The sequence below is a fragment of the Aotus nancymaae genome, unplaced genomic scaffold, assembly GCF_030222135.1.
Source record: "Aotus nancymaae isolate 86718 unplaced genomic scaffold, 86718_ANA_hifiasm-v0.15.2.pri h1tg000036l, whole genome shotgun sequence".
In the NCBI taxonomy this organism is placed as follows: domain Eukaryota; kingdom Metazoa; phylum Chordata; class Mammalia; order Primates; family Aotidae; genus Aotus; species Aotus nancymaae.
The window spans coordinates 44,010,902-44,036,424 of record NW_026988450.1 but is presented as its reverse complement, the minus strand read 5'-3'; the positions used below and the strand labels follow the sequence as shown (position 1 = coordinate 44,036,424).

Sequence of the window (25,523 nt, the reverse complement as noted above, 5' to 3'; positions counted from 1 at the left end):
AAGGGTGAAGGGGTAAAGCCCTGAGTCCCCTCTTCTTCTTATTCATTGCTTTGTTGAACACTCCTAGGCACCAGACACTGAGCTAGGTACTGCGGACACAAATACAGCCCCTGTGCTCATAGCAGAAGGAAGATAACATAGGCCAAGGAGATTGTTCAGTGGTGACTCACCAGATCCAACACAGGCAGGTCTGTGTTAAAAAGAGAATTGAGGCTGGGCGCGGTGGTTCAAGCCTGTAATCCCAGCACTTCGGGAGGCCAAGGCAGGCGGATCACAAAGTCAGGAGTTCGATCAATATGGTGAAACCCCGTATCTACTAAAAATACAAAAAAAAATTAGCGAGGCATGGTGGCGCCCACCTGTAATCTCAGCTACTTGAGGCAGGAGAATTGCTTGAACCCGGAAGGCAGAGGTTGCAGTGAGCCAAGATTGTGCCACTGCACTCCAGCCTGGGCAACATACAAGACTCTGTCTCAAAAATAGAAAAAAAAAAAAAGAATTGATTGGCTCCTGTAGCTGAAATGTGGAAGGATAGATTTGATTTAGGGACAACTTGACTTAGAGCTTAAATGATATTACTAGGAGCCATCTCTTGGCTCTGCAACCTCTGGGCTGTTTCAATTCTCAGGCTACTCATGGTGGCCCAGGCAGCTTCAGGCTCACATCACCACTTTAGACCATGGAAGTTAAGTCAGGATCTCAAGAACTCAAATCAAAATACAGGGACTGAGTGTCCTTAGCCCTGATTGGCTTATTTAGATCACCTGCCTATTTCTGAGCCAATCACTGAAGTTAAGGGGCATGGATTGTCCTGATTGGCCTAGCCTTGGTCACATGGCCCACTCTTGGCTCCTAGGAGTCGGGTCAACTTTACCCAAAGCACACAGGTTGACAGTGGAGGGAGAGGTGGTACCCCCCAAAAAACCAGGGTACTGTAGCCACACACCAAATAGAGAAGCTGCCAGGCCACAAAAATAGGTGTTGTCCACCCCACCCATGTAATTACAAATGAAGTGAATGTTTCAGAAGGGGAACTGCAAGGTGCCTGGGAGGCCTGACCTGGGATGAGGCATTGGGAGTGTTCCCTGAGGAAGGAGTGGGCATCCACCAAGTGAAGGTTCTTGGTTTATACTTGGGCAAGATGACTCCAGCTGTCATGGGAAGGCCCAGAGGCAGGAGGAAACAGAGTCCCTCCAAGGAACTTGGAGCTTCACTATGACTTGAGCTCGGAGAACAGGGACTGGGGAGTGATGCAGAGCAGAGGGAGTGACACAGGTGAGGTGGGAAGCCTGGATGGCCTGCACCTTTCATCCTGGCCACCTTTAACCCCAACCATGTTCCACAGCCAAACTCCACACATAACTGGTTCCCCAGTGGGCTGCGTGTTCAGGCCTAAACCCAGGCACTGTAGCTGGGAGACAAGTGAAGATCAAACCTGACCAAGCCATGTTTCTGCTTAAAACATGAATGAAGTTCTAGGTTCTCTGCATGACCATCAAGGCCCTGCCCACACTCCAGCCTCCTATCTCCCTGCCTTGTCTTCTCCCTACTCAGCAGGCCCCACACCCCAAGGCCTCCAGGTGCTGCTCATCACTAAAGCCACAATTACTAAGGATGCCCTGAGGGGAAGAAAGAGGGCTTAGGAAAGCTGGACTTTAGCCACAGGGTATATGTTTCTTCTTAATAGAGCAGGTGGAAGAAGTCTGGCCAGGGGACGTGGGCCAGGTGTAGACACCAGCTGTGGGCCTGTTCTTAGGACCCAGTCTCTGGCACAGCATTGGGCCTCCTGGCTCATTGAAATCTACTCACAGAGGCCCCCATGCCACTGGAGGCCCATCATGGGAGCTGAGATCAGGGCAAGGGCTTTCACCAGGTCTGAGGTCAAGAGCAAACATGGGAAGTGAGCAGTGACCTTTCTGGGAGAGGAGAGAGCAACAGAGCAGAGACCACAGGTCAGAGAAGCCTGTGCTCTGTGTCTAGGCTCGGAAAGCTGTCAAATGATGATCCAGACTCAAGCTGGGACTCCTGGGGACATTTTTCGTGACTTCTTTAGAAGGATCCAAGAGAAATGCAACTCCAGTAGAGTCACATATATAGGAAGGTGAAAAAAGCAAGATAAGAGGCTCAGAATTATATTTATTACCTAGTATCTCACCTTAGGTTCTGGGCAGAACTTTCTCCCACTTCCTCTCTACAGTTTCTGATCTCTTTCTGACTTATTTTTAAACTACCTAGTTTACATATGTGGTTTTTTGTTTTGTTTTGTTTTGTTGAGATGGGGTCTCACTCTGTCGCCCAGGCTGGAGTGCAGTGACGCGATCTTGGCTCACTGCAACCTCTGCCTCCTGGGTTCAAATGAGTCTCCTGCCTTGGCCTCCCGAGTAGCTGGGATTACAGGCGCACACCACTATGCCCGGATAATTTTTAATTTTTTTAGTTGAGACAGGATTTCACCATGTTGGCCAGGCTGGTCACAAACTCCTGACCTCAAATGATCCTCCTGCCTCGGCCTCCCAAAGTGCTGGGATTATAGGCGTGAGCCACCACACCTGGCCAGCATATGTGTTTTTAATTAAAGTTGCCTCCATTACTTTCTGGAAGCAGATGAATAAATAAATAAAATGAAAGTGGTGTTTTTTAATCCCACAGAGGTACCATAGGTGTAAAATAATGTGTTATGGATCAACTCCAGGTCCTCAAATGTTCTAAAGCATTTCTTTTATATCTGTTCCATCAAAGTGGAATCACAGCCATCGCCAGTGGACCTTCAGCTTCCTCTCTTTAATCAGTTTCTCATGAATGCACAATATACCATTTCCTCCTGACAGCCCAGCAAATGTAACTACAGCTGCAAGCGCACATCTGTGTTTAGCTAACAAACCAGTCAGGCTCATGCCAATCATCTCTTTTATACAAGAAGACCAAAAAAGTAGATAGAGCCTCACAGGGGTCCCAGTGTCCTCTTGAATGTGGGTTTATGTGCAGTAATTACCATCTGCATTCTTTCATTCATCAGCTAGAAAATTATGTTCCTCCAGATTTTCTCTTAGAATCTGACCTTAGAGATCAAGCACTCCAAACCCTGGTAGCAGAATCTCTGACTGCAGCTCAGGACTCTTCTTGGTACACAGCTCCTCCTTCGTTTCTGCACAATTCAGTAACTCAATTTTATATTTCTTGACATTAGAATTATGTGAAACCAGCACAGTGCTTCTTACCTGCCAAAGCCAATGGCTAACAGAAAACTGTGGGGAAGTTGTCCCAGCTGAAGGCAAGGCCTGTGTGGGATCTAGACCCTAGCAGTGCAGGCAGCCACTCAACCAGGACATCAGCCTTAGCCCTCAGCCTCCATCTGCATGTTTTGCTCTTTTCTCCAGAGTGTCTTGAGGCACGTAATGGAGATGGCTGCAAGCTCTGTAAAGCAAGACTTAAAATCTGTCTAAACATCTGTGTGACTGTTGTTTCTGAAAGGCTGAGCTGAACCCTTTCTTCCCCACCTCCCACCTTCCACTGGAGGCAAGCAGGGATGGAGTGATACCGTGGAAGAGGGTAGGTCTGGACCCTGCATGCAGCCACCTGCCCAGAGCAAGTTCCCCTCACTGTCAATCCCACATACCTGCTAAGCCCTTTTTCGAACTCCTGACCTCAAGTGATCCATCACCTCAGCCTCCCAAAAAGCTAGTATTACAGGCATGAGCCACTGTGCCTGGCCCCTGCTAAGCCCTTTTTCAACAGGCCTGGCCCCCGATAAGCCCTTTTTCAACAGACAAACTGAGTCACAGCAAATAAGCTAACAGCCACCATCCACACATGGAGGTCATGTCTGAAATAGCTATCTTGCTAAACCTCGGACCACTTAAGGGCTCTTTAAAAGCAAGCCCTGGGTGCCTCATCTCCCTCACACCAAGCAATCTCCAAGGTGTTTTGCTAGCTGAAAGGCCATCTCCTCCTGAGAAAATCCCTTTGTCCCCTGCCCGCACCCCCAGCAGAGGCAGCAGCTCCTCTAATCATACGTGACTGTGCATCAGCAGTTTTCTCCTATGCTTCAAGAATCTTGGTGCACCAGTGAGCTGCAGGCATGGAGGTGAGGAAGGCTGGACAAAGCCAAACCCGTGAGAAGAGCATTGCCAGGCCCCTGATGGAGGGGAGAGAGCCCTGGGGTGAAGTGGGCAGGGGGAGGAAAGTGTCTGGAGCCCTGTGCTCACTGTGTCCTGCAGGGCAGCCAGGGCGTCACCCAGAAGCTCTCAGTCATGCAGACCCTCAGGTCCCGCCAAGCCTCCTGGATCAGGTGTGCCTCCTCCAGATCACTGAGTGATTTGGGCATAATGTTTGTGAAACACTGAGTCTGCAGGACCCCATGATTCATTCAATCAGGGGAGAGGGTCTCCAGGTCCTTTCTTTGAACCTTCCCACACAGCAACTGAATAATAAACGCCAGCCACAAAGCTCTTCACTGTGTAAAGTAGAAAATGTGTGCTTTCTTATTTAATTCTGGTAACAAACCTGGGAAGTGGGCCTTATTACTCCCATTTGACAGAGGCTTAAAGAGGTTAGATAACTTACGTACGCCAGGTCAAAAACTGAAAGAGCTGGAATTTCATCCAGGGGGCTGCTTGACCTCTATACCTACCACTATGATGCAAGAATTACTGCTTTTTTGCTTTGGGGTCTGCAAGGCTTAAAATAAAGCTCCAAGCAAAACATACCCCCACTCTAAACCAAAGTTGGAACTCACTTTAGGAATGCGGGCTGAGGCTCCTTGGGGCCTCCCTGCAGGGATGGGAGAGACAGAAGGGGCCAGGCAGGGCTCCAAGCTGCTCCCATGAAACAGAGCTGGGCACAAAGTCCCAGCAACAGAGGCCCTGTTCAGGCTTGTCCTTCAGCCGAAGCTCACTCGGAACAAAACAGAGTCTTCTGGGCCTCGGCGTGACTCAGCGACTTCTGGGGCAGGGGACCTTGCCACAGATCTCACTGCTGTGGCCCCTCCTCTGGAAGCTGCCTGGCCCGCAGCTTCACCGAGCTACAGCCCCCCAGGCCAGGCCCCAGGAAGTTTATCCCCAAGACCTCTCTCCAGAAATGCCATTTCCAGCTGCTTTCTCTGAAACCAGTGCTAATGTCTCCTCTATTAAGTCTGCCCAGCTGCCCAGGCAAATCCAAAGGATCTAGGCTCTGTGCTCCCATTAAATGGGGCACATTCATTTCTGCACACATTACTTGGGCGTATTTTATGCCAGTAACCATGCAGGATGCGATTACATACTTAATCTCATTGAATCCTAGAGCTATGAGATTGGTACTACTAATCCCATTTCACAGCTATGAAAATTGAGGCTAGTGGGTTTTGAAGCTAAAATTTAAACCTGGTATCCTAATTCCAAATCCAGTACTTCTTAACCACACAAGTGCAACATTTTCATAGATTTAGTATAGGACTTATATTATACAAATGTGTCTTTACCACCAAGCTGTACCACCTTCAGGGATCCTTATCATATCTTACTCATTTGTGTTTCCCAATACAAAGTACAGGTGCCTACAATAGAATATATGCTGAATAGACTAGGTTGAACTGAATTATTCAGCAGTTACCAAAAGACTGTATGCCAGACCGTTTGCAAAGCACAAGGACTACAAAGATGAAAAGATTACACCCCTCCCCCCAGCAAAAAAACACCGCTTCGTGAGACATAGGACACTGCTGTTCATTTAGGTTCTTGTAACAATGGAAGATGCACAAAATGTGCTGGAAGCCTCAGGAAGGAGCACTGGAGTCTGCATGCGGGAAAGGGCAGGTGGGGGACACGGCCACCACAGCAGATGCAGAGCCTGAGCAAAACGACACGAGAAAGAAATCTGCCATGTGGGCAAGCAGGACAGGACATTCCCAGGGAAGAGCAGAGGCTACAACACAGAGCTTTGAGAGAGCCTGGTTTTCCTAGGACTTTAAGGAAATAATAAATAGCACTGTGGAGGGAGTGGGTTTCCTAAAGAGTGCCCCATAAATTGAACTCCTTCCACCCAAATTTAGGGTCATTCCTTCCCAATCCATGAACATTGGAAAACAGACCTGAATGCATTTTGCTTCAAGACAAGAAAGGATCGATGTCCTGCTGAGTGTGCTCTGTTTCTTTTCCCAGGTCACAAAGAGCCAACCCCAGCCCCAGGGGAACAGAGAGGGTGTCTGTGAGAAGCTCTAAGTATCTCTTCTCTATAGTTCCCTCTGGGAATCTGAAATTCCTTCCAGTCTATAGAAAGAGAGATGCTGGGAATAAGTGTCCCCCACCCCAACCCAACCCTAGCAGTGTTCAGAAACTATTAGCTGTCCAGAATCATGAAGTGCTACAGGGAGTGGCCAAAGGCTGGCAGGTAGCCTGGGCCATGCTGACATGGGCTTATCTGCTATATGTCATCTCCCAAAGGTGATGGGAGCCGCTGAAGAACATTGAGCAGGAGGTGATGCCAGGAAGGTCACTCTGAGCCATGGGGTGGTAAGGAGAAGATAGAAGGGCACAATGAGGCATAAGTGCCTATAAGGAGGTTCCCCTGTAAGGAGTCACCCAAAACTCTGGCCAGGGCAGTAAGGATGGAAAAAAAGAGAAGGAGTCAAGAAATGTTTAGGAGGCAGCACATAGGACCTTATGGTTAACTGCATGTGACAGACAAAAGGAAAGGATTCAAGCTTGACCCAGGGTTCCAGCCTGGGCAGCTGGCTGGCTGGTGGTGTTATTCTGGAGCCTGAGAAGAAGAGAGAGAGAAGTTTGCAGAAGAGAAGAGCTTACTTTGAGTTTGAGGTCTGGGATATCTAAGGCAAGACGCCCAAGAGATGTGGATATCAGGAAAGAAAGACAGTCTGGAGAGAGAGATTGGGAGTCAGCCGACTATAAGAAGGCACATTTCCCAGGCAACAGGAGCCTGGAGTCAAAAATAGCATGACAGTGAGTCACCCAGGACAGCCTTTCCCTGCCTCTGCCTCCTCCAATGCTTAGGGAACTCCAGCCCTTCTCAACATATTCCAGGGAATCCTGGCAAACCCTGGTATATGTGGGTGGGGGACAGGAGGTTACATAAACTTACTTCTTGAACTACACTTCTGAGCCACCAGGTATCCATGTTTCCCCTTCCCTGCTCCTGCCCACTGTGGTGGTGTCCTGAACCACCCAAGACTCAGAGCCATGTCTAGGTCCTGCTGCTCATTCCAGGAGCCACCACAGTTGCCCTGTCTCACTGAGACCAGTGTACCCACTGTCAAGGACATTGCTGCCTGCTTTCAAAAGGAACAAATGCACAAAAAGCATGTGAAGTGTGACCACAATTAGAAGTAGCTTCTCTGAAAACCAAGAGGATCCAACCCTACCCTAGTCCCTCACCAGCCAAGCCTTTTCTAGGTCCTGGCCTGCCTCTAGATCGGGGATAATTCACTCAGCCTCCACCCCCACCATCACCAACAACACCAACACCACCATCACTGGGAAGGTCCCCAGCATCTCTGCCCCAGTCCCCACTGACACCCTGGCCCCTGTGCAAGCATGCCTCTCCTCCTACCTTGGGATTAACATCTTTCCACAAAGGTTAACATTGGGAACATCAATTTGCTACAAGGAAAAAGGACCCTAATCCACACTGTGCAATCTGAAGGCATAGCCCAAGGAGACAATAACACCCAGAGTCTGGATTACTCTGTCTTAAATAGCATCATCCATGAGTCCACCATAAGCAAATTCTGTTGGTGCTACTCTTACAAAGGTGGCAGATTCTAGTCTCTTCTTACTACCTCCATTGCTCCCAGCCCAGACCCAGCCACCATTCTGGAGTCACCAGGCTGGAGTGCAGTGGCGCAATCTTAGCTCACTGCAACCTCCACCTCTTGGGTTCAAGTGATTCTTCCCCCTCAGCCTCCTGAGTAGCTGGGACCACAGGCGCGTGCCACCACGCCCGGCTAAATTTTTTTGTATTTTTAGTAGAGACGAGGTTTCACCATGTTGGCCTCGATCTCTTGACCTTATGATCCGTCCTCCTCAGCCTCCCAAAGTGCTGGGATTACAGGCATGAGCCACTGCGCCCAGAGCCTGGATTATTTTCATAGGTCTTCCTGCTTCTGCCCTTTGGCCTATTCTTAACACAGTGAGCCTTTTAATACATCAATCAGAGCACATCACTTCTCTGCTCAGAACCCTCCTTAGTCTTCCTGCCTTGGAGTAAAACCCAAGTATTTATAAAGGCCTAAATTGTCAGCCCTAATATTCCCACCCTATTCACCTCCACCACTATCATCCTGACCTTATCCTGGGGCTATTCTGATTCTGCTTCCTTCAGTTCTCAAGCAAAGAATTTTTGCTGTCCTCTCAGGACTGTCACAAAAAAAAGTTTTTTAACAAATTTAGTTTAAAGATCTACTTGACTTTTATTAGCAGTTCATGAATCGGGCAGCATCCCATCTACAGATTTAGAATAGGTACTCCGATGCACTGAGGTGGGGGGCGGGACTTATAGGCAGAAGAGGGCTGAAGAAGCAGAAATAGAGCAAAGAGCAGTTTGCTCGTTTCAAAATGACTTTCCTGACAGTGTTAAAACAGAGGGGTTTTCCTTATCATACCGGCTCAGGTAAGCTGGTGCCCTTCCAATTTGTCTTCTATTTTTTGGAAAATGGGCCCATTTTAAAGTTAAGTGTGATGATATGGCAAGCTAGCACAAGGGGCTCCACTCTGGCTTGGTCTAGTCTGTTGGACCTAGTGCAAGAGCTCAGTCCAAAGCAATGGCCTCCCATAAGCTTCATTAAAGCTGCTGTCCCTCAACCTGGAACACTCTTCATGCACATGGTCACACACCAGCCCTTCAGTCTTTGCTCAAATGTCACCATCTCAGTGACTGTCCTATCACAGATACCAACACACACACACACACACACACACACACACACACTCTCACAGACTTCCTATCCCTTCACCCTGCTTTTTCTCCTCGGCATTTCTTGCAGTGTCATCTTATCTTGTGTCTGCCTGCCTCCATGAAGACCAGAATTGTGTCTGTTTTGTTCCCTGCCATAGCCCTAGTTTCTAGAAGAGTGCTTATTCATGTGTGCTGAGTTAAATATGTTGATTGGTTGTCACTGAGGAGGCAAAACAACAGGTTGGTTCTTTCCCGGGACACTGCTAGTTCCCTTACAAATAGACCTGGGCGAGTCCATTCACCAGGTCCCCAGACAAGCCCAGATCTGCCTGAGGCCTGGCAAGCTCAGCTCTGCTCAAACCAGAAAGCTCTGCCTGGGGTAGGCAGCAGCTGACATCCTGGGTGTGAAAGATCACTGTGGGGAAGATGGGCTCTGCAAAGAGAAGAGCCACGGGCTACGGGGAACACTGGGAGAACACAACATTCCCAAGACACCCAGATGTAAAGGGCTGGCCCAGAGGATGGCAGAGTGGAGAAAGAGTCATACTGGGAAAACTAGGGGAGCAGAGGATTTCCAAGGGGTGGGTGTGGCTGATGGTGTCTCCTGCCCCAGGGGGGTCTGTAAGTAGAGCCCTGGGAAGCCCACCTAAGTAGGAGCCTTCTCCCAGTTTCCAGGAAACGGTGAGAGCAGAAGCCAGAGAGGAGAGGGTGGGAGCCCAAATAGGGTGGAGAAGTGGATAAAGGGAGTACAGACAACTTTCTCAACAAATTCTGCTGCAAACGATCTGTATAGGCCAAAAGAGTGGGATACGCAGAGGACTTCTGTCATTTGGAAGAGATCTTCATATTTCTTTCCAGGGAGGAAGAATCCAATGAAGAAGAGGTTGAAGGCACAGACAGTAGAAGGATACTCAAAGGAGTAATAATCCAGAGAAAGCAGGAGGATGAGAGGCTTACCGCCTGTGGCCAGTTCAGTCTTAGCTCAGCAGGGAGACCACCCTTCCTTGGAGAAGTGGGCAGAGAGGAGAACACAAGCAGAGAAGCTCGCCGGTGACAGGGCAGGAATTGGAAGTGGCCACACCTGGAAAAAACAGGAAGCAGTCATGGCTGGGAGGCAGGGAAATTTGCTGAAAGCGCTAGGGTCTGAAATGGCTGCGAAGGGAAGTGGGAGAAGGAGCTGACAAAGTCCATGTGAGATGCTTTGGGGAAGCAACAATAACAAATCACGTAACTTCTCTTCGCGCTGCAGCTGCTGTCTGAGGCTGCGTGATCTGCCCAGCAGAGGAGGGGGGTTCAGCCAGTGGAGGCAAGGGCTGGCCCAGCCAGGAGCAGGAGGAGCAGGGAGTGCGTGCACAGGACGGGAGACCATGAGAGCGTGAGGCTGGCAGGCAGTGGGGCAGAAACAGAAGTGCGTTAAGATGGGCTCTTTTACCTGGTAAGTGGGAAGGAGGCCAGGAACTCAAGATCCCTATGAGATCCTAGAAGAGGTTTCATGAGAGAGAGGGGCGAGCAGGAAGGATAAGAGTTTGGTGAGCTGGATACTTCAGAGTTGGAATGACAAGCTCCCTGCTGTGGCCTTGAGGATGGGAGGCTGGATGGAGGGAGAGCTTGGATGGAGGCCTCAAGAGATGGTTGATGCAGTGCTGAGGTCTCCCAAGATGATGGCACAGTTTGAGGGAAACAGGCAGTGAAGTCCTCAGGGCTTGTGAAGGGAGACCTAAGGTGTGTGGAGGCCAGTAACAAGGGTGACGTGGGAGAGACCAAGGCTTGCCTCCCATATCCATCAGCCCCTTCTTTCTTAGCAAGAAGAGGTTTGATTTCTAGCCAGAGCCATTGCCACCCAGACTTTTTAAGGTCACATTGCCCATCCAAGCCAGCCGCTGGGAGTGGCCATGTGCCTGCTCTAGGGCGCTCTGGAAGCCCTTCCTGTTTCCTTCCCTCCGCGGCCAACCTGGAGCCCTGATGTGGTGGCTGAAGCATGGGCCGCATCTTGGGCCATAAGATGAAGCTCTCACCTTAAGAGTGGGAGAACCATGAGTGGGAAGAAGCGTGGGTCCCCGAAGACTTCATGAAGCCAAATTACCTGCTCGGGACAGTCTGCCTCGGAGACTTCTTTAACTTAAAAAATAAAATCTGGGGTATTTGAGATACTGTTATTTTGGGTTTTCTGTCAGCAAATGAACTAATTCTAAACATGACAGATGGTCTAGGAGGATGGCACAGATCTCAGCGGAGAAGCGTTTTCTAGAGGAGGGTGAACACATATTTGCCTGTAAACAGCAGTAAGAAGCTTCAAGAATGCCAACAGTGGGTTCCAGGCCTTAGGTAAATGGGGGGCAGAATGAGCAGCCTTCACTCACAAGGCTGTCAGTCACTGTGTCCTCAGCTCCAGTGAGAAGGAGGAGGGGGCCCCAGCCACAGGGAACTCCTGTCAATGGAACAAGCTTTCTAGAAGACAAAGCTGAAAGCCTTGAGAGCCAGGCAGTGCTGAAGGAGGAAGAAGAGTTGGAAGCTGCGGAGTCAGAGTAACTGTGTGGCTGAGTATAAAAGGGGTCCATATTGGAGACAAAGGTCAAAAATGAGGCCCAGGGTCTCACCAGACCCCAAATTTCCCAAGACAGTTTAGCCATTCCCCACTGTGACTGTCAGGCTGAGGCTAACTTGGGTTCCTTCCTGCAGCTGACTCCTGAGGGCAGGAGGGGTAGTTGGCCAGGGCTGGAAGGGCAGGGAGAGAGGACGTCCCCTCCTGCAGTGGAGTCCAGCGTGCCGGGGCATGGGCAGGGGAGCAGACCAGAGCTGAGAGCTCTTGAGGCTGAAACTGCCACATCCTTTGCCAGGGTCATGATCTTAGTCTCAGGTTTCCCATTTCCTTCCTCAAGTATTTTAGTCTTGTTTTTCTAACCTAATTTGCATATGAACTTCAGAGGACTCTACTGTATGTCTCTATTTTGAAGAGCAGATCCTATTTAAGCATTGGAAATGTAAATTCTGGACAAGTGTGTGGGCCTTGAAGAGGGACCTTTTTTTCTTTCTTTTTTTTTTTGAGATAGAGTCTTGCTCTGTCACCCAGGCTAGGTGCAGTGGCACGATCTCAGCTCACTGCAACCTCCACCTCCCAGATTTAGGCAACTCTCCCACCTCAGCCTCCAGAGTAACTAAGATTACAGGTGCACACCACCACACCCAGGTAATTTTGTACTTTTAGTAGAGACGGGGGTTTCAACATGTCGGCCAAGCTGGTCTCAAACTCCTGACCTCAGGTGATTCGCCCACATCGGCCTCCCAAAGTGCTGAGATTACAGGTGTGACCCACTGCAGCTGGCCAAAGAGGGACATTTTATAGGAAGCAGCTTGCCAGGAGGACTGCAGTCAAAACTAGTCTGAGGGAGACCTGCCTACTCAGGCACAGTGGTGGGAAAGGAACCTAAGACTAAAAGAGAAAGGGGCGGCTCCAGGGATCAAAGCTAAAGAAAAGACAAGATTCTCCATCACTAAGTGAAATGCAGGGGCCGCAATGTGAGAGGCAGGTTCCTGATGAGGACCTAAGCCCCGAGGAGCTGGGCAGGCCTGCAGTTACCTTAACCAGCTTCACAGTGCAGACCACAACCTGCTTATAGGAACTCAGTGCCGGCGTGGGCGGATCAACAATCAGGAATTCTTGCTGTTGGCACACACTCTTGAGCTACAGCTGCCTTAAATACCCTGACCTAGGGTGAGAATTGGGCTGTGGGCTTGGGTGGGATGGGCGAGGTGGGGTGGAGCCTGACTAGGACTGAGATCAGGTTTCCAGCTTTGGGGAAGAAAAGGTCAGCAGAGGCCAAGGATCAGACAGGGCCAGATAGATTGTGCAGAAGCCTGTGGCCACAGCCATTGTCCTGAAATCATGCCCCTTCCCTCTGTTAACCCCAGATGGAGGAATTTAACCACGCTGCCAGGAATAGCTACCCAAGTGACAGGCATGGTACCAGGCAAGAAGTAAATGCTGCTTTAATGTAAACATGGACCCCAGAGCCAGGGTTCTTATTAGAATCCCCCAGAGTGCTATGAAAAAAAACAAAACCCAAAGCTTGTGCCCGGCCGCACCCCAAAGCAGTAAAATCAGACTCTCCAGGGATGGGAACAAGGCAGCAGTGGCTTCTAAAGCTCTCCAGGTGTTTCCCATGTGCAGCTGAGGTTAGAACCTGAGCTTGAACTCTGGCTCCGTCATTTACAGCTGTGTGGCTTTGGGCAATTCACTCAAACTGTACTTCAGTTTCCACCAGTGTGACATGCAGATTCTCCTAGCACTTCCTCATGGGCTCCTGTGTGTGCCAAATGTGTTTAGGCAAGCCTGGCTCAGAAGACCTTTTCAGCAAGTGCAAACTGCTGTTATTTGTGGTAGTAAGGATTCTGTTTGCAAAGGCAAACCTGAATAGTGAGGACTCTCCATGTTTCAAGATGTTGGCCAGGCTAGTCTCAAACTCATTACCTTGTGATCTGCCTGCCTTGGCCTCCCAAAATGCTGGGATTACAGGCATGAATCACCGTGTCTGGTCTGCATGCTGGTACTTCTAAACAGGACAGGGTCGAAGATAAAAGCAGGTTTCACCCAGGCTAATAATTATATTTTAAAATAACAAACTACCTTTCCAGGAAATCATCTACTTTTCAGCATTTAATTCTTTTTTTTGTAAAAGTTTTATTGAACTGGGCGCAGTGGCTCACGCCTGTAATCCTAGCACTTTGGGAGGCTGAGGTGGGTGGATCACCTGAGGTAAGGAGTTCAAGACCAGCCTGGCCATCATGGTGAAACCCGATCTTTTAAATTTTTTTATTATTATTTTTTAAGACAGGGGTTTCACCATGTTGGTCAGGCTGGTCTTGAACTCCCAACCTCAGGTGATCCGCCCGCCTTGGCCTCCAAAGTGCTTGGATTACAGGCGTGAGCCACTAGGCCCGGCCCAAATCCTATCTTTTAAAAAAATATATAAATAAATAAAAGTTTTATTGAGATATAATTCACATACCATACAATTCACTCATTTAAAGTGTATAATTCAATGGTCTTTAGTATGTTCACAGAATTACCTGTTTTGTTGTTTTGTTTTTATAAAGCATCTTCCGAGGGCTTGTTATACTTCTACCATATTTAGTGTTCCTGGTCTAGTCCTAGAAAAATGCTGTTTATCTAGCACTGATCTGCTCCAAACCTCAACATGCCCGGAAGAGATGGTTCCTCGGAATGTGAAGTGTGATCGTTTGAGCGTAGTACTGTGCTGAGTGTCATTTTCAGGTCCCTGTTATAGATATCACGTCAGAAGACTAAGGCACCAGCAGCAGCACCAGGCTGGGTAAGCAAAGCTGCCCCTTGGCAGCCAGCCCCACGGAGGAGACAGAGAGAAAGTTCTAGAATCATCCTTAGAAAGACACAGGAGGGCAAGGGCAAGAACGGCAGCCTCTCCCTACCTCACGTCTCACCAGGTTGGCTAAGCGGCCCTCCCTTGCCCCGCAAGTGGCAGGACAGCTCCCCAACACTTCTCTAGGCTTGAAGCACCCAGGGAAGGGCGAGCCTCCCAGGATTCTCAGAGGGAAGCGCCTGTGAGGCTGAGCCATCTAGAAGGTGAGAGCTCCACGTGGGGACTGCTGGCTTTCAGTCGAGGGCCTCCACCTTGAACTGAGTCTCTGGTTCTCCCTGTCTGTCCATGGGACCCATCCTCATCCTTAGTTTTTATTTAGTTTTAAAGTTCCTCTGAGCACTGTGTTGGCCCCCACCTTCTACAATGTTAGCCAATTCTTTTTTCCTACCATCATGGAGGTAGCTTTCAGAAATGTGTGTGTGCACACTTACAGAAACGCATACACAGACCGACGAAGACTGTGCTTTGCAATCTCCAAACACGACTCGCAGGCCTCCGCACCATGAGTGACACTTCCCTCCTGGATGGAGGTGGTGTCGCCACAAGGAATTGTGGGTAGCAGGGGAGCCAGCCTCAGCTGGTCAGGGTGAGGCCAAAACCACTCTCAACCACAGAAGGTTAAACCCACTTTAAACCAGTGCTTCACTAACTGCCGAAAAGTTAAGAAACACCTGATTAAAAATGCAAATTCCAAGAACCTGTCTCCAACACTCAAAGCAGAATTTTCCAGAGGGGCCAGGCCATGCCTTCAAGTGCCCCCAGATGATTCTTACCATAGGAAAGCTTTCTCTTTTTCAAAAAACTCAGACGTCCCCCACTAGAGAGTCCTCTGGTTTCACAGGTGGGAGGGAAGGATGGGGAAGGCATGGGACTGGTGAGGGGTTCCTAGACTAATGTTTTCCAAACACTCCCCCAGGAGGGTCTGAAATGCAGGAGAGCTTCAGGGGGGCTTGTCGTGATGATTTCAGTGAAGTTTTCTTTCTTTGAAGTAAGGTTTTCATCATCACTTCTTTAAAAAGCTCTGTGTTATCAAATGCTATGCTATGCACCGATGAGGCATTTTTTTTTTTTTATTGCATTTTAGTTTTTGGGGTACATGTGAAAAACATGCAAGGTTGTTGCATAGGTGCATTCATGGCAGTGTGATTCGCTGCCTCCCTCCCCCTCACCCATATCTGGCATTTCTCCCCATGCTATCCCTCCCCAACTCCCCACCCCCCGCTGTCCCCCCCCACTCCCCCCCAACAGACCCCCGTGTATAGTGCTCCCCTCCCTGTGTCCATGTGTTCTCCTTGTTCAACACCCTCCTATGAGTGAGAACATGTGGTGTTTGGTTTTGTGTTCTTGTGTCAGTTTGCTGAGAATGATGGTTTCCAGGTTCATCCATGTCCCTACAAAGGACGCGAACTCCTCGTTTTTAATGGCTGCATAATATTCCATGGTGTATATGTGCCACATTTTTCCTGTCCAGTCTATCATCGATGGGTATTTGGGTTGGTTCCAGGTCTTTGCTATTGTAAACTGTGCTGCAATGAACATTCGTGTGCATGTGTCCTTATAGTAGAACGATTTATAATCCTTTGGATATATGCCCAGTAATGGGATTGCTGGGTCAAATGGAATTTCTATTTCTAGGTCCTTGAGGAATCGCCACACTGTTTTCCACAGTGGTTGAACTAATTTACACTCCCACCAATAGTGTAAAAGTGTTCCTATTTCTCCACATCCTCTCCAGCATCTATTTTCTCCAGATTTTTTAATGATCACCATTCTAACTGGCGTGAGATGGTATCTCAATGTAGTTTTGATTTGCATTTCTCTAATGACCAGTGATGATGAGCATTTTTTCATATGTTTGTTGGCCTCTTGTATGTCTTCTTTTGTAAAGTATCTGTTCATATCCTTTGCCCATTTTTGAATGGGCTTGTTTGTTTTTTTCTTGTAAATCTTTTTTAGCTCGTTGTAAATTCTGGATATCAGCCCTTTGTCAGACGGGCAGGCTGCAAAAATTTTTTCCCATTCTGTTGGTTGCCGATTCACTCTATTGACTGTTTCTTTTGCTGTGCAGAAGCTGTGGAGTTTGATTAGGCCCCATTTGTCTATTTTGGCTTTTGTTGCCAATGCTTTTGGTGTTTTGGTCATAAAGTCCTTGCCTACGCCTATGTCCTGAATGGTTTTGCCTAGGTTTCCTTCTAGTGTTCTTATGGTGTTAGGTCTTATGTTTAAGTCTTTAATCCATCTGGAGTCAATTTTAGTGTAAGGTGTCAAGAAGGGGTCGAGTTTCTGCTTTCTGCATATGGCTAGCCAGTTTTCCCAACACCACTTATTGAACAGGGAATCCTTTCCCCATTGCTTGTTTTTATCAGGTTTGTCAAAGATCGGGTGGTTGTAGATATGTTGTGTCGCCTCCGACGCCTCTGTTCTGTTCCATTGGTCTATATCTCTGTTTTGGTACATTTTATACACATGCCGGCACTTAGTCCTCTCAACACCTTTTGTTGGTTCTATTGGTGTCCCCACTTTCCAGATGAGGAAATCGAGACGGGTTACATCGTTTGCTTCAGGCCACTTGGCTAAGAAGCAGCAAACCTATTTCCGCCAACTCCCAGGCCAGCGGCTGAGTGCCACACTGCTGTGCTCAGCCTGCCCGCAAGGGCGTATGGGGACAGGGTTGTTCTGAGAGCTAGGGGGAGCTCTTGGTCACATCCCAATACCAATTAACCAGGAGAAAACGGGGCTCCTTCCAAAAGTGTGCACACCTGCTTTGTACTGGCGTAGTGGGCTGTGTTGGAAGTACCTTTAGGCCAGTAACTCTTAGCTGATGATATATCAGTATCATCTGGGATCTTATTAAAAATGCAAGTATCTAGGTCCTAGCCACACATATTCCAACTCAATCTGTCTGGAAGGCAGTTCAGGAATCCGCCTTTGTATGAGTATAGCCAGTGATTCTGAGGCAAGCAATTGGAAGGAACTGCACTGAAGGAAAGAAAGGAGGGGGAGATCGACAAAGCCCTGAGTGAGGAATCTCCGCCTTGCCATCTGGATAAGCACCCCTCATGAGGGCAGCGGAGGCTGCATCCTGTATGATATTTTGTCCTTTCTCCCATATCCGGATACTTTTGCTTCTCCCTTAAGACCCACCTCCCATGTCACACTTCCTCTGTGCCGTCTTTCTCCCTGGCTCCAGAAAGAATTCACCTCAGGAATCTCATAGACTTTTAAATCCAGGCTGTCCCTGGATTTAAAGGCAAAATCCAAGCTCTGGTGCGTTTTCTTTATCCGTTGGCTCAAACGGTAGTTTCTCTGCCTAAATTTCTGTGGGTAACTTCTTCACCTTGGGGTGAAGTCCTAGGCCGCTGTCTGCTGAGTCGCAGCTGGACAGCCTGGAAGCTGGAGGAAGCCCAGCTGCTAAGCCGAGGCTGGGTGGCCTGAGCAGATGTCCAGAGACTGGCAGGCACTGTTCCTGCTCCAGAGCTGATATGCCCACACCCCACGCCCACACAGGCCAAGGCCCCAGCCCCCTTGAGATCAGTGGCCCTGCCAGACCCTTTTTTTGAATTGCCCATGCCGAGTCCAGTGTTAGGGAACGTGGTGGGCACTAAATCACAGCATGGAGTGTGGCAGCTACAGTCACATGGTAGCAGCTGCCAGAGGGCACTGTGGGCAGGATCAGGGTCAGTGCTGGGTTCCCAGAAGGGATACTGAGGGTGATCATTGGCGTCCTCCTTGGGTTTTGGAGGCACTTGCCTGCCACATGTTTGCCAGCTGTGTTCGTTCCCTGGGGATGCAGCAACAAATTACCACAAACTTGGTGGTTTCCAATCACAGAAATTTATTCTCTCACAGTTCAGTAGGCCAGAAGTCCAAAATTAGCATTGCTGAGCTGAAATCAAGGTGTTAGCAGGGACACATTCCCTCCAAAGCCTCTGGGGAGATGCTTCCTTGCCTCCTTTAGCTCCTGGGAAGCCTACGCATTCCTAGACTTGTGGCTACATCACCCCGATCTCTGTCCCCATTTTCCCATGGCCGTCTTTCCCATATGTCACGGTTCCCTCTTCTCTTATAAAGACAGTAGATTCAAGCTGGGTGTAGCGGCTCCTGTCTGTCATCCCAGCACTTTGGAAGGCTAAGGTGGGTAGATCCCTTGAGCCCAGGAGTTTGAGACCCGGAAACATGATGAAACCCCAGCTCTACAAAAAATACAAAAATTAGCCAGGCTTGATGGCGCACACCTGTAGTCTCAGCTGCTTGGGAGGCTAAGGCAGGAGGATCTCTTGAGCTCAGGAGGTGGAGGCTGTGGTGAGCTGAGATGGTGCCACTGCACTCCAGCCTGGGCAACAGAGAAACCCTGTCTCTCAAAAAAAGAAAAAGAGAGATTGACACTAGATTTAGATTTAGAACCACCCTAAATCCAAGATGATTTCACCTCGAGATTCTCAACTACACCTGCAGAGATCCTTTTTCTTTTCTAAATAAGCTCATATTCACAGGTACTGGTGGGATGGAGAACACAATTCAACCCACTGCGCCAGCTTTGCACTAAATAAATGTCTGTGGTTAAGTACTTCCTCCTCCCATCTCCTTTTCCATGCAAACCTTTCAACACCCAATGCCGGTACACCTCTGCTTTTGCCATGGATGGGCCTGCCCTGGTGTCAGTTTTGGCTCATTGCAGCCCTCCTCTCCAGCTGTGAGGACAGTAGGGGATGTGGAGGGCCAAGAGGGGCAGATATCCTCCTCCTCCAAAAGGATGGTAAGATGAGCACCAAACCAGCTCACTATGTCTGCCCCACAAGTCACACAGCCCTATCCCCTGCCCCAGACTGTGAGCTCTTGGAAGTGTGGGACTGTGTCTCTTCTCTCTATATTCCCACCAAGCACCGGGCCCAGCATCTGTCAGTAGTCAGTGCCTTGATAAATGTTTGTTGAAGTCTTGAATGCCAAGGACGGAGCAACAGGATGTTGCAAGATATATCTGGTTGTACATGCCCAGGGTTGTACCAGAGTCGGAACCCAGGGCATGCACTGGGGCCAAGGCCATGGTGAGGGGCCCTTGCCCCACTGCCTCATGTAGTCCCCTGTGAGCAGCATGTGCCACCAGAAGCTAAGCCTCTCCGGCTCAAAAGTCACCCACATCACAAAAGACAGCTGTGGTCTAGACGAGGCTGCAAAGGACCTGCCCTTCAATCCCCCTCCACCACCTTTTGTGCAATCTGGCCTGGTACCACTTATTTCATTTCTCAGAACCTCACTGTAAAATCAGCCTGGTAATAATACCTATAGGCTTAAATCCTTTCTCCAGCCAAACATCCGTAAGTAAATGCATTCTTCCTCACAGCTTTATGGAGCAGGCTAAATGAGTGATTGTGAAAGCTCCAGGCCCACAGTAGGCACTGCATCAACTTTTTATATGGAATAAAAAGCATCTGACAACACAGCAGGGATGTCATTCGGTACTCACTGGCTTTGGACACACTCCTTATCTGTAACCTGCACCTGCACATTGGTAACTCCAAAACCTTTCACTTCCTCCTGCATATCTGACTGCCTGACCCACCTCCATAGTCAATGCCTCATCCCCGACTCCTCACCCCTGCCCCCTGCTCCTTCCCCTGTCAGCTGGTTCTAAAGGAGTAATACCGCCAGTCCAAACACCTCACAGTCCTGTCACATTCTCCCTCTCCTTTCCCCCAAATCAGTCACCAAGTGCTATTGATTCTTCTTCCTTAATATTCTTCCAACCTCGTTCCACCTCCTCATGTCCACCTTGTCTTCACATGTTTAAAGCCACATCATTTCTCACCTGACATATTGCAACAGCTTCCCTTCTTAGTCCCTTCCCTGCCTAATTTATGTTGACAAGACTGACGTTTCTAAGATTCAGATCTGATCATCTGCCAGGACAATATAGAGCCTGTGGGCAAAAGCCCAAATTCCTCAGCAGGGCTGCAAGGACCTTGTGACTAGCCCAGCCTACCCCTCCAGCTGAATCTCCCCTCCTCCCGCTAAACCACATCCACATGAGCCCCACCCTCTCTCATTTCTGCATGACTTTGCTAAGCTGTTGCCTTTGCTTAGAACATTGTTGTATCCATTCCTCGGGATTAACATTATTGACCCTTATTTAACCTCCAAGACTCAGCTCCTCCAGAAGGCCCTTCTTGCCTTCTCTCTCTAGGATCCTACAGCATCTTGTTCTGTGCTTCACACAACATTTACCAAATTATGTCATAAATGCCTATTACTTAGCTGTCTGCCCCACAAGTCACATGCCTATCCCCTGCCACAGACTGTGAGCTCTTGGAAGTGTGGGACTGTGTCTCTTCTCTCTGCATTCCCACCAAGCACCTGGCCCAGTATCTGTCAGTAGTCAGTGCCTTGATAAATGTTTGTTGAAGTCTTGAATGCCAAGGACAGAGCAATGGGATGTTGCAAGGTATATCTGGTTGATTTTTATTTAAAAATACCATGTTATACCCTGGACAAAACTGGGAGCAATATTCTCAGTAATGTTTTATTGGAACATAGTGAAGTGTTCTTCCTGTGGCCATCTCTTCCAGGAGCTTAACATGAAACTCAACATGGTGAAAGTCTTTTGCTAGGCTAACGTAGTCCTTCATAAGAACTTTATGGGATCAGCATGAATACATACAAGAATCATTGCTAAAAAGAGTAGTCAAATCGCATACCCTTAGGAAGCCAAGGTTTTGATAGATCTAGATCACTATCAGTTCAAGGTTAAATTTCCTGAGTAGGGCTAAGAGAACACATCCTGTGTGGTTGGTTAAAGAAGAATCAAGTGTTTTGGATAGCAGGTGTACAGGTGGCATGGATACATTCTATTTGGAAGGCTGAGCAGACTGTTAAGGAGATGGAGGCCTGCCCTGTCTCCACCTGTAGGTAGGTTACAACCTCCTTCACAGAAACCCTACACTTCAGTTATGCTGGATATTCACTTTCTCTAAATACATCTTGTACCTTTCCTTACCTCTGACAGTTTCTGGAAGGCACCTGAATGCCCTCTCATTCTAATTTTTACTTAGCAATGCTTTATTTATATGCTAAGGTCCAACTCATTGTGATAGAGTAATGGAGATAATAATCCCTGTTATCTGTTTTTTCCACATTAAACTTTTGGCTGGGCATTTGGCCATCTGGTTATCAGCTACATTTCCCCATCCCCTTTCTAACTAGGTGTGGCTAAATGACCAAGTTATGGCCAACAGGATATGTGAGCCACTTCTGGGCCCGGGCCTTAAAGAACCTGTTGTGTATTCCTCTATCCTCTCACCCAGCCCATAAGCTGGAACACTAATGTGGCAATGACCAAGTTTTAGCCACACAGATGAGGCCAACACCCTACAGAACACTGGAGCAAAGTAACAAGATAGAGCAGAACTGAGTCCCTGAATGACCCTGTGGAGCTGAGCTATCCCAGCAGCCTCACTGCCACCTATATCCACACTGTCACAGGAGAGAGAAATACAATTACATCTTAAGATTGATCTTATATAAATCATCTCTGCACTTTAACTCAGTTAATTATACAACATTTCCTCTGGGAAGCTTCCCTAAGAGCTCTGTCTGAAGTCCTGGCACGCGTGTTTGATGCTAGAGGTCGCACCACACTCCATGTGGCATCATAGTGACCTCCGTGCATGTTAGTGTGTCCTGATGGCAAAGGCCACACCAATTTCATTTTTCATATCCCCCAGAGTAATTAGCACAGTGTCCCATACATGGAAGTCACATTCGTTGAAGAAATAAATGAGGGAACAAACAGGACTTCCCTCTTGAATACGCTTTTTAGAAGTGAAGCAAAGATAGCAGCAGCAAAGTCAATACATACCACAGTTAAACAGAAACCAGCTGGCAAATAAGAGGCCCAGTGTGCTCAACTGGGGATGGTAATTCTCCAAAAATAAGTGTATTGTGGCAACAAAGTCTGAGGAGCAGGGAAAAACACAGGTGGCTACTGCAGGCCTGGATCACAGCCTCCCTTCCACCCAGTGACCCCGTGTCCCTCAGAAGACCCAGGTGGAGATGGCCCCGTGCTCTTAGCACCTGGACTATCATTTCTGCAGACCTGACAACCACGCTGTGGGCACTTGTCTGTAGAACCAGACCTGGAAATAGAGTTTCTCAGAGGTACCTGGAGAGGGGCACCAACTGTGTTCTCCCAGGCCATCCCAGAAAAGTGGAAGAAGAGAGCATTTCACTGACCATCAGGAAAACACTCAACCATAAGGGTGTGGGGCCTGGGGCCAGACTGTGGGGTCTGAAACCCAGCTCTGCCGCTTACCAGTTGAACAACCTTGGATGAATGGAACAGAGGAGGCCCCAAAGAGCTGAAACCTCTGTCAGCCTGGGTCTGGGCTAAGAGGATGGGACAGGGTGCACCAGGAAGATGTCTGGATGTTTGCTGATAAAAACAGATGAAAATATGTGAGGGGACCTGAAAGGTATGGATGACGTTGCAGGCAAGTATTAATAAAGGAAGGGGTGCACCAGGAAGATGTCTGGATGTTTGCTGATAAAAACAGATGAAAATATGTGAGGGGACCTGAAGGTATGGATGACATTGCAGGCAAGTATTAATAAAGGAAGGGCTGCATGAGGAAGTGTAAAGGAGAACACGGAAAAAGTGCGCTTGGGCAGGGCCGGGCACAGGTGCTTCCTGAGGGGCCCTGGCCCTTCAGCCGAGTGGACAGGAAGAAAGCCAGGCTCTGTGTGAAAGGCAGCAAGAGAGAGAGAAAAACAGAGACACAGATGTGAGCAGTGGACAGACAGAGAGACCCGACGTCAAGGAGACATACAGTGAGAAAAGGAAGGGTGGAGGGAGAAGAGAGAAAGAAGGGAAGAGGAGGAGAGGGGAAGAAAAGAAAGAGAGAAACAGAGGAGAGAAGAGAGACAGAGAGCCACCCAACACCCCCGAAGCTGCGGCTGCCTTCACCATGTCTGACTTTCAAAGCGCCATCCCCTTTGCCCCAAGAAACAAACAAAAAGAGAACAGAACAGCGGCTTCTGTTCCTGAGGAATGTGCTGGAATGTTCTGATCACTGGGTGCTGACCAATGTCCTTAGCCCTGGATCCTGGCTAAGGACTCCAGTCTCCTCTTTCATTTCTCTTCCTGACAGGGCCCCCTCCCTCTTCCCTAAGCTCTGTTTCTTCCGTGAGGTTGAAGAAAGATGCCGTTGTGGTCCCTGCCTGCTTACTCACTGTGTCAAGCCAGAGTTCTTGGCTCCAGTGCACTATGGAGGACATTGGGAAGAGGCCACATACCATTCCCATCCCCAGCTGAGAGTCACATAAAAACCAAGGTCCAAGGTCCCAAGGTCTAGGCCACACCGCAGGCCCACCAAGGGGTGGAGAGGCCTGGAAGCTCTTCTTTTCTTCAGGGACTCCACCCTCTTCCCAGGCCCAGCAGACACAGCAGTGACTGCAGTCATGGCTCCCCTCTAGGCTGAAAGAGTGATGTCCCTGGAAAAGGCTGGCAGCTCGCTGGCCTCCTGTTTCCAGTCCCTGCCCCACACCTCGGCTGCAGGCCTCTGAAGCCCCTGGAGCTTGGCAGCTTCACACTTCACCCCATGAACTTCCTTCCGGGTCAGGCAGGACTCCAGGCTGGGTTCCTCCAATGCCCTTGTGTTGACTCCAGGAGAAACTTGAGCCAAACCTTGGGCTGGCTCCCTCTCACATCTGCTTTGGGGTGGGGCGCTTCCAGATTCCAGACCCCTCCTACCCAGGCCTGCCTCTTAGCAGGGCCAGAAGGATGGGCTGGGGAATTCCTGCACCCCAACAGCTGTGTCCCCAGCTCAGTATCTGGACAACATGAATTCACCCCCATCGTCAATAAGGGTCTTTCAGAGCTGCCAGCTCCCTCTGGGGAAGGCCCTTTCCAACCCTGGTCTTTGAGGCCCAAAGCTGATTCCGAGTCTTATTATAACTGTATTCCCAGCAGGTGTGACACACAGCAGGTGCATAATAAAGATTCCTAGATGGATCACTCAACTTCTGACTCCTGGAATTCTATACACCATTTTTTTAAAGTCCTCTTTTTGTCCAACTCCAATGCAGCTCAGCCTCTTCCTGTCATTTCTGCTGCAGTCACAGGAGCACTGAGGCCCCTTCTTGACCTCCTGGATCAGAGAGGCAGAGGAAACACTGGGCAGAAGTCAAGGTGTCAGTGGGCTGCACTCCCTCCGGAGGCTCCAGGGGAGAATCCGTTCCTCGCCTCTTCCAATTGCTGGCGGCTGCTGGCACACCTTGGCTTGTGGCCACATTACTCCAATCCCTGCCTCCATGGTCACATTGACTTAATTTCTTCTGTGTGCATCAACTCTCTCTCTGCTCCTTCTTATAAAAGTACATGTGATTGCATTTAGGGTCCCCCTGGATAATCCAGGTGAATCTGCCCTCCTTTAAATGCTTAATTTAACCACATCTGCCAAGTCCTTTTTTGGCATGTAACATTGTATTCACAGATTCCAGGGCCTAAGACATAGACAGACAGATTGATTGATTTTTTTGTGACAGGGTGTATTAGTCCATTTTTATGCTGCTGTAAAGACACTACTTGAGACTGGGTAATTTATAAATAAAAGAGGTTGTATTGACCCACAGTTCCCCATGGCTGCGAAGGCCTCAGGAAACTTACAATCATACTGGAAGGCCAAAGGAAAGCAAGCACCTTCTTCACAAGGCAGCAGGAGAGAGAGCAAGGAAGTGCTGCACTTTAAACCACCAGCTCTCATGAGACTCAGTCACTATCACAAGAACAGCATGGGGGAAACCACTGCCATGATCCAGTCACCTCCCACCAGGTCCCTCCCTTGACATGCCGGGGTTACAATTCAAGATGAGATTTGAGTGAAGACACAGAGCCAAACCATATGACAGGGTCGCACTCTGTCACCAAGGTGGGAGTGCAGTGGCACAATCACAGCTCACTGCAGCCTCAACCTCCCAGGCACAAGTGAACCTCACACAGCCTCCTGAGTAGCTGGGACAACAGGTGTGCACCACCACACCTGGCTAATTGGAAAAAAAAAAAGAAATTTGTAGAGGCCTCACCATGCTTCCCAGTCTGGTCTCGAACTCCTGGAATCAAGCAATCCTCCCACCTTGGCCTCCTAAAGTGCTGGGATTACAGGTGTGAGCCACCATGCCCAGCCAAGACCCAGATATATTTGAGGCCATTATTTTACCTAGTACACCTGACCACAAGGATACTCTGGAGGC

General features: G+C 48.9%; 1 protein-coding gene across 4 annotated transcripts in view; it reads right to left on the bottom strand.

The window, feature by feature from the left end:
- PLEKHF2 (pleckstrin homology and FYVE domain containing 2) overlaps positions 1 to 25,523 on the bottom strand; it is a 720,359-nt gene that overhangs the window by 613,650 nt on the left and 81,186 nt on the right. Inside the window, exon 2 of one of the 4 annotated variants that reach the window (XM_064384419.1) lies at positions 171 to 316. The exons of the other annotated variants lie outside the window; for them this stretch is intronic. The gene's annotated coding sequence lies outside the window, so the exon portion shown is untranslated. The remainder of the gene's footprint in view (positions 1 to 170; positions 317 to 25,523) is intronic. 4 annotated transcript variants of the gene reach the window in all.